Raw genomic sequence first — 9,623 nt, 5'->3', positions numbered from 1 at the left:
TCTTTCCTGGGCGTCCTGGTGCGTTGCTTAACACATTATTCTTTTCCGTCTCCCTAATTGGAGAATTTCTAGTTACCGCTCTCTTTATATCAACTTTACACCTTTTTTCATTTATTTATCTGGACCAAATATTTTAGTTTTCATTCCAATTCTATTTCTCATTTATAGGTGAGTATTTGTAGGTTGTAAGAAAAATTTTGCTACATTTTCTATAGACATTTATTTTTCAATTTATTTTTACCACTACTACTACCACTACAACAACAACTACTACTACTACTACTACTACTACTACTACCACCGTCACTACTGTGTGTGTGTGTGTGTGTGTGTGTGTGTGTAATTCACCTCGGTCGTCTGCTGGTCACCCAGCCAGTCTTCCCCATTACGGAGCGAGCTCAGAGCTCATAGACCGATCTTCGGGTAGGACTGAGACCACAACACACTCCACACACCGGGAAAGCGAGGCCACAACCCCTCGAGTTACATCCCGTACCTATTTACTGCTAGGTGAACAGGGGCCACACATTAAGAGGCTAGCCCATTTTCCTCGTCGCTTCCCGGGACTCGAACCCGGACCTGTCGATTGTGAATCGAGTGTGCTAACCACTACACTACGCGGTGTGTGTGTGTTTCACTGTTTGATCTGCTGCAGTCTCTGACGAGACAGCCAGACGTTACCCTACGGAACGAGCTCAGAGCTCATTATTTCCGATCTTCGGATAGGCCTGAGACCAGGCACACACCACACACCGGGACAACAAGGTCACAACTCCTCGATTTACATCCCGTAGCTACTCACTGCTAGGTGAACAGGGGCTACACGTGAAAGGAGACACACCCAAATATCTCCACCCGGCCGGGGAATCGAACCCCGGTCCTCTGGCTTGTGAAGCCAGCGCTCTAACCACTGAGCTACCGTGCGTGTGTGTGTGTGTGTGTGTGTGTGTGTGTGTGTGTGTGTGTGTGTGTGTGTGTGTGTGTGTGTGTGTGTGTGTGTGTGTGTGTGTATTGCGACGAATGAAAACCAGTCTTATGGCGAACTATTTTGATTACAATTCATTGGGAGGCGAGTCTTGCTGGCGGCGTGGCAGTGGCTGTGTCGTGTGAGTCAAGGTAAAACGAATTTTACCTTAGTGTGAGTAGCGGCGAGGAATGGAGACCGCGATTATACCCGTGAACCGAGACGAAGATACTTTGGGGGGAGGAGGAATTTATTGTTGCGTGATGTGGGGCAATCTGGGGAATTGGTGTTTGAAGGGGTATGGTTGGGTGGGGAGGGGTGGAGAGGTGAGGAGAGGCTGGGGAGGTGGACGGAGTGTGTGGAGGTCGGGGAAGGGCAGGTAAGGGGAAGTGGATAGTGTGTCAACTGAGGTCTGAAATGAATGGTGTGTGTGTGTGTGTGTGTGTGTGTGTGTGTGTGTGTGTGTGTGTGTGTGTGTGTGTGTGTGTGTGTGTGTTTGTTAGGGAAAGGGGGCTCTCTTCGAATCATTTCCATTGGTATCGGAGTAAAGTAGATATCGGTGCAATACCCATTCATTCCTCCCCTTCGTTTAAGGCAAAATTAGAATCACCTTGTCCTGCCGTTTCGATATTTTTTACACCGGCACTCCACAACGCTAACATTTCCACGAGTGCCCTCCATCATGAAACACCGGGAGCACTTTTAGCGATATTAAATGCTTACCGTAAGTAGCATTGACATTAAAACACTCAATACGTGCTATCCATTCTGATATAAACCTAAAGAATGTTCCGCATCAACGCTTTCTGGTCCATGGGCTTAATTGGATGATACTGATCCGCTCATTAGACTGCCAAATTTGCGTTCAGAGAATTAAGATCATGAGGGAACTATTCAAGCTGCTGGAGGTCCTTACATGTACACTCGGCACTACCTCTAATGATACTAACGCGCTTCTTATAGTCAGTTTTGTACCTATACCACTAAGATCAGGAGGAAATAAGGGAAGCTGTTGAAGATCCGTAAACCTATATACACGTGGCCTATACTCTTATGATACTGACATTCTCCTTTTATTGATTGTTGTAACTAGGTCATGAGAAAATAAGGGAATGTGGAATAAATTGTAAAGCTATGTACACGTGGCATTCCCTCTAATGATATTAACGTGTTCTTTATTGTGTTGTGCCTAGAGATTCATGAGATAATAAAGCAAGCTACAGGAAATTTTTAAACCTATATACACGTGGCATTCCTTCTAATGGTAATGACGTGCTGTATATTTTGTTGTGCCTATAAATCACGAGAAAGTAAGGCAAGCTGCATGATATCCGTAGACTTACACAGTGATAGTAGCCTTTCACACACGACCTTTAATAATACTGGTGCGCTCTTTATATTGAGTGTTGTGTCTTTATCACTAAGATCAGGAGAAAATAAGAGCAGCTGCAGAACATCCGTAGACTTACACGTGGCAATCCTTGTATTAACCCCATTACCACTCCATGAATTTACCTGTTCCTTTCAACACTCCCGCTGCTCCCTATCTAGTGTAAGTAAACTAAGAACATAATAACCGAGTCCATTCTATTAATCAGCCGCTCTGTTTGGGATTTAACTTTCTTCTTTTCTCCTGTTTCAATTTAGCATTACGAAACTTCTGCCCTATCTTGATTACTAAGCCGAGGAATGCTGTCCAACCTTTCCTTGTCATATCCTTCATTTTACTGGAAGTCTATCAGGTTCACCACGAATTGCAGTAAACATTGTCAAGTTATCCAATCAAAGAGAGAGAGAGAGAGAGAGAGAGAGAGAGAGAGAGAGAGAGAGAGAGAGAGAGAGAGAGAGAGAGAGAGAGAGAGAGAGAGAGAGAGAGAGAGAGAGAGAGAGACATATCACTTCACTAGAAAAATGAAATGAGATAAAAATGCATACAGTTCCCTAATTAGATCCCTGTTTAGAGATGAAAGTAGAACAAGGAACATCGGAAAGTCAGTCTGTGGCTTCAAACTCTAGAGAAATGTTAAGGAGACGGACAGACATCACCATACTTCCCCCGTCAGTAGTCACCGTCGCGTGGGCTGCCTCTAAGATTCCCTCCTGCAAATACTAGGCCAAAAACTTCTTGAAGGGGATGTACAGTACCATGTTGCGCGTCTCCCGTTTTCATCTGGAGCGGCGCGTGACCCGAGGCATAAATGTGAGTTAAGAGCGTGATTCCAACTTAAACACACTTGTTAGGGCAGTTGTTACAGGAGTGGTATTCTATTAGGAACTGCAGAGTAGTAGTGGTTGTTGTGTGTTCTTTGTGTTGTAGATATACGTGATGTAGGTGGGTGTGTGTTGTTGTTTTGTTGTAACCCAGAAGTAATTGAATAAGGAAGGGTACTTACAATTGCCTGTCTTAGAAATTGTGTGTCATGTATGTGGGTGTGCGTGGTGTAGGTGGGTGTGTGTTGTGGTTTTGTTGTAACCCAGAAAAATCAAACATGTAAGGATAAGGAAGGATATCCACAAGTTCCTGTCTTGAAAATTAATGGGTGTAGTGGTGGTTGTGTGTCATTTGTGTGGGTGTGCGTGGTGTAGGTGGATGTGTGTGTTGTGGTTTTGTTGTAACCCAAAAATCACCAAAAAGAATTTAAACACGTAAGATGAAGGTTAGGTTAGGTTAGGTTAGGTTAGATTAGATTAAGTTATCTAGTTAGTCTGAGAAATTCAAGGACGCAGCAACACGACAGTTTATATCCATTAAGATCGTTAAATTAATGTGGAACGCAGTTTTCAGAGGAGAATGTAAAATACCGTCTTATTTTAAACACCTATGATTTGTGTTCGTCCTGATGGTTTAATGAAAATAGATGTTACTTTCTTGAACACAGTTCTGAAATGCAACAAGGATCACAATGTAAGTTAATCATAAGTTTCCATAGGCAAATATTGAGTGGTATATTACTAAGCACCTTTGACATTTTGCTTCTTCTTCAAGTGTTAATTAAATATAGTGCTATAGTAATTCTGAAAGGCAACGCTCACACAAGTAAATCTCACGTCTCACTTAACACCTTTGACTTACACACCTCCTGGAGCGTTAGTTAAATGTCATGATATTCTCAAGACAACACTGGCAGCTAGAGATGTACCGATGCATCGGTATCGGTATCGGAATCGGCGGTATCGGCCCATTTTTTGGGTATCGGTATCGGTATCGGCTTATTTTAAGCCGATACTTCCGATACCTAAAAGGAATTTACTACTTAGTGATATATTCGTTTTAAGATATTGATGATACCAAATTAATATATTACGGCGTATTAAGTTTCCGTGGTGATTACCGTATGTCATAGAATACTGTTTTCTGTGGTAATAAGCCACAACCTCTAAATTGGACGTGTATGAAACGCGTATAGGCTGAACTCCGGCATCCTGTCACACGGTCGGTCATGAGTCACCACGTATTCTCACTGTCTCTCAGTCAGACGCTGCTCCTCCATCCACACAAAGTTCACACAGGTGAAAAGCTTATGTTTTTAACTATAATCTAAGAATGTCAAACTTCAGATATTGAGAATCCAACAAAATGATTTGGTATATATATATATATATATATATATATATATATATATATATATATATATATATATATATATATATATATATATATATATATATATATAGTTAGGCATTTTGCATTATTGTAAATAACAGCATATTCTTATTTGATTTATAATTAACAGTGGTAGTGGTAGCCTTTTCCAAGATATCATACTGGAATAGGTGGAAGCTCGAATTATATATGTATATTAATTTTAATGCAAGTTTAATTTTTGAGTTACTTGTGTTAACCTAAGGATGTAAAAATTCCATAACTAAGAAAGTAACGATTCTGTTTTGTAATCATGTGCATTGTGTATAATTTGTTGCATATTAATTATTTAAGATCATAGCAATACACTAGAAATTTAGAATAAACTAAACTTTTTCTATTTAATTGAAAAGATTAGGTGAAAGCTCATTTTTCTGAATTGGTCTACTAATGTCTAATGAATTAATATCAAAGGATGTCAGATTTAATTAAAGAGAAACATACACAACAAAATGAGTTTCTTTTGCTAATATTTTGTGTCTGTTTTACAATTTTAATAATTTAAAAAATATTTTTGATCGCCAAAATATCGTCAATGAAATTAATAATGAAAATGCATAAGACCAAATGGTCGCTAAATGGTATAAAAAAAAAAAAGAGTAAGAAGTAAGAATTTAAAATAACTAACAAGAATCAGAAGACTGAGAAGATATTCATTCTCATTCTCATGACTCAAGGCGAGATGCTATAGGACGCCTAACTTCTGATCTTTCACTTGTTTCTGATTGGGGCAGAGAAAACCTGGTTTTGTTCAATGCCTCAAAAACTCAATTTCTACAACTATCTACTCGACATAACCTTCCAGACAACTATCCTCTCTTCTTCAATAACACTCAACTTCCCCTCTCCTCTACATTAAACACACTCGGTCTATCCTTCACTAAAAATCTAAACTGGAAATTTCACATCTCTACTCTTGCTAAATCAGCTTCCAAGAAGTTAGGTGTCCTATGGCGTCTTCGTCCATTTTCTCTCCTCCCAGCTGCTTGCTCTGTACAAGGGCCTTATCCGCCCGTGTATGGAGTATGGCTCTCATGTCTGGGGGATCCACACACAGCTTTACTAAACAAGGTGGAATCTAAAGCTTTTCGTCTTATCAACTCTTCTCCTCTAACTGACTGTCTTGATTCTTTAAGTCACCGCCGCAATGTTGCATCTTTATCTGTCTTCTACCGCTGTTTTCATGCTGTCTGCTCTTCTGAACTTGCTAACTGCATGCCTTCCCCCTCCTGCGGCCTCGCTGCACAAGACTCTCTACTTCTTCTCATCCCTATTCTGTCCATCTTCCTAATGCAAGAGTTAACCAGTATCTTCACTCCTTCATTCCCTACACTGGTAAACTCTGGAACTCTCTACCTGTGTCTGTATTTCCACCTGCCTATGACTTAAACTCTTTCAAAGAGGAGTGTCAAGACACCTCTTACGTTAACTGGACCCTCCTTTTAGATTTTTTGTTTTTCTCTTTCTACTTTCCTCTTAACAGGGCCTGGCAACCAGCAGGATTTTTTTTTCCAACACTTTGTTTTCCCTTGGCCAGTGCCCTTGTAATGTAAAAAAAAAAAAAAAAAAAAAAAAATTCTAATTACTGAATAATTTACCTTTGCAAATGGCTTCAAAAAGCTTCTAGAATTGCTCCTATTTCACAAACGTTCTCAGAAGGACTTACAGCATCCCCCAAAACAAAGCCTCCCATCTGATAACGCTCGCCGTCCACCAACTCATCCTGGTGTCCAGTGCAGTAATCACTATAAGTAGTAGTATCGGTATCGGTGGTATCGGTATCGGTAGTAATTAGGTGGTATCGGTATCGGTATCGGAATCAGGCAAAATTTTGGTATCGGTACATCTCTACTGGCAGCAATACAAGTGATGCAAGAATTGACACCTTTTCTCTGAGCGTTGGTTATATTTTCTCTCCACTACGCACATATTGGCTCACTCTACGAAAAGGTAACTCAGTCAGTAGCAGTAGAAGGGTTCATATAGATTGTATAAGAACATAAATAAGGAAGCTCCATCTAATAAACGTTCCTTTCAGAACTGATGTTAGGTAAATTTCCGTCATCGAACCAAGAACGTTACCAATGACATTATGAATGATAGGGCAGATGAACGTTGATTTATCATGTGTGTGTGTAAGTCTCTCTCTCTCTCTCTCTCTCTCTCTCTCTCTCTCTCTCTCTCTCTCTCTCTCTCTCTCTCTCTCTCTCTCTCTCTCTCTCTCTCTCTCTCTCTCTCTCTCTCTCTCTCTCTCTGCGAAAGGAAGAAAAGAGGAAAAATCTGTGAATGAGCGAGAGAAGAGGAAGGGAAAGGAAGAAGAAAAGTGAAATGAAGAACACAAATGAGAAATAGATAGACAAAAGAAGACAAAAGATAGATAGATAGATGAATAGATAGATAGATAGATAGATAGAGAGAGAGAGAGAGAGAGAGAGAGAGAGAGAGAGAGAGAGAGAGAGAGAGAGAGAGAGAGAGAGAGAGAGAGAGAGAGAGCCCCAACTTCAAGAATTCGTCGTACAACAAAACGCCAAGAAGCATCCATTCAAGATTGTGTCTACAGAGTTTAGAGTCAATAAAGTCCCGCCGGCTCCGTGTGTTGCTGTTTTATGGACGAGCAAAGAGCAGACGCTGAAGAACAGACTTATTGAAACTGGTCTCGCAGCGCCGATAGAACTGAAACTCAATCCCCTTGTGTGTGTGTGTGTGTGTGAGGCGGGGACGGAGAGGTGGAGGGTAGACAGGTCGCGTGAAAGTACACCTGCCTTCTTCTTCTCCTTTTTTTTAATTGTGGTGGTGGTAAATGTGGTAGTGGTGATGGTGGTAGTGGTGATTTTCTTTTTTATATTTGTTGTTTGTTGCCATCTTGGATTCGCTTGTAGTGTTAGTATTCATAGTAGTAGTAGTAGTAGTAGTAGTAGTAGTAGTAGTAGTAGTAGTAGTAGTAGTAGTAGGAGAAAGTAATAGTAGTAGTAGTAGTAGGAGAAAGTAATAGTAGTAGTAGTAGTAGTAGTAGTAGTAGTAGTAGTAGTAGTAGTAGTAGTAGTAGTAGTAGTTGCTGTTATTCATCTTTTATTACTGTAGTGATGGTAGGAGTAACAGCAACAGCAGCAACAGTAGCAACAGCAGTAGTAACAGTATTAATAGCATATCATATCAGCAGCAAAAGTCAGTAATTAGCCACCACACTACACATACAGAGCCGTATCGTGTATACACTAACTTCTCATTCTTTCCCCACTAAACACACAAGACATTGAGATTGTGAAGACAGACAGCGGCTCCTTCCTCTTCCAGCTTCACCCTCGCTGTGGTCGCCTTTTGTTAGCTGCAGGCCGTGTGTGTGTGTGTGTGTGTGTTGTTCGCGGGGATGGGCAGGATGTGGCGAATCAAGAACTAAATCATTGCTCTTCGTGGAGAATGTTGTGGGAGCTGGCCGGGGCGTGTCTAGGGGGCGACTCACTGCTTCACTGCCTATACAGTGGTGAATTTATGTTTTAGCTTCTTCAGTACTGGGACGCTTTTTTACCATGAGTTTTGGGTACAATTAGACGATTCTTTTTTATATTAGGAAGGGTCTACAGAGATGAGAAGATTACTGGCCAGAGTCTTCACTATTTTAATCCCCATATAAGTTCCTGAAGCTGAGTAAAATCGCCAAATAGTAAGCAGAATGAATTTGAAAACTCCCTTTGCTTCACCTCTGGCGGCGTGTTGGAACTGGTCTATGCCATAATACAACTTTCCCTCACGTGTGTTTCTGTTTCTGTGTGTTCTGTTCTCTTGTTATTTGTTGCCTTCCCTCTCATTAGTGTGTCTTGGAATGCGTCTTGGTACAGATACATAGCAAATACGTTATGTTTTAGCTTGTATGCCTTTTTTTTTTCCTTTGTTCCCAGATAGCTTTGTTCTTAATCTAGTATTTTGTTTTTCGTTCTAGTTTTCATCTCTCCCATCCGTCTCAGTGTCATTTCTTTTCTCCTTCCTTTTGTTCTTATGTGTCTTCCTCTTATTCCTCATGATTCGCCATTTTTCTATGTACCTACCGTTGTTGTACCTCATATTTCATTTTTTTTTCTATTTACTATTCCTTTTCTCTTTCTACCATTCTATTTTATCTATCTACCATCCTTCTTTTGGTATTACTTATTTGTTTATTTTTTTTCTCTTTCCTTCTCGTCTCTTTAACACTTCTTGTCCCATTTCTGTTGTCATTGTGTTGTTTTCTTCCACTTGTCTATTATTTCGTTCCGTCTTTCATTTCGGTTTATGCTGCTGCTCCCTCCTTATCCTGTCCTTCCATCTATCTACCACCACCACTACAGCTACCTCAATTCTTATCCACTACTACCAGCATCGCCCTCTCCACTCCTATCTTTCTTTAATATTTTCTTTTGTTTTGAGCAATCTCTTTATCTGATTATCTCCTTATCTGATTACTTTTTTATCTATTTCCGTCTCTTATTTCATCATTTGTCTTTTTTTATTTTTTTTTTATTTTACGATTTTCTCCGTTTTCTCATTCTTGCAGTCACTCCCTCTACTAGTCCCACTCTATTTTATATTCCGACCTTATCAATCGTCTAACTCATTCTCTTCCCGTTTCACTTCTCTGTTTCTGTGTTTTTTTTCCTTTTGTTTACTCCTCCTGTTTATCTTCTCCGCCTCTTTATTCATGAAGTTATTCTTTGTACTAGTTCCTCTATTTGTATCCCGACCTTATTAATCTCTAACTCATTTTCTTCCCGTTTCACTTCTCTGTTTTTTGTGTTTTCTCTTTTTATTTACTCATCCTGTTTATCTTCTCCGCTTCCCTGTTCTTGAAGTTATTATTCTCTCTACTAGTTCCTCTCTATTTGTATTCCGACGTTATCAATCCTCTAAATCTTTCTTTTCTCGTTACACTTCTCATATTTACCTGTTTATTTTTCGCTCTTCTTCCTAGTCTTCCTGTTCATTCCTCACCGTTTTTTTTTATCTATCTATTTTCTTTACCAGTAGTTTCATTCTCCTTGTGAT

At 40.1% G+C, this 9,623-nt stretch overlaps 1 protein-coding gene across 1 annotated transcript in view; it reads right to left on the bottom strand.

The window, feature by feature from the left end:
- The window catches only part of LOC123516524, a 333,279-nt gene that overhangs the window by 240,975 nt on the left and 82,681 nt on the right, over positions 1-9,623 (bottom strand).

Source organism: Portunus trituberculatus, chromosome 41 (assembly GCF_017591435.1).
Source record: "Portunus trituberculatus isolate SZX2019 chromosome 41, ASM1759143v1, whole genome shotgun sequence".
Lineage (NCBI taxonomy): Eukaryota > Metazoa > Arthropoda > Malacostraca > Decapoda > Portunidae > Portunus > Portunus trituberculatus.
Note: the sequence above shows the minus strand (reverse complement) of the source record. Positions and strands in the feature narration are given on the sequence as shown.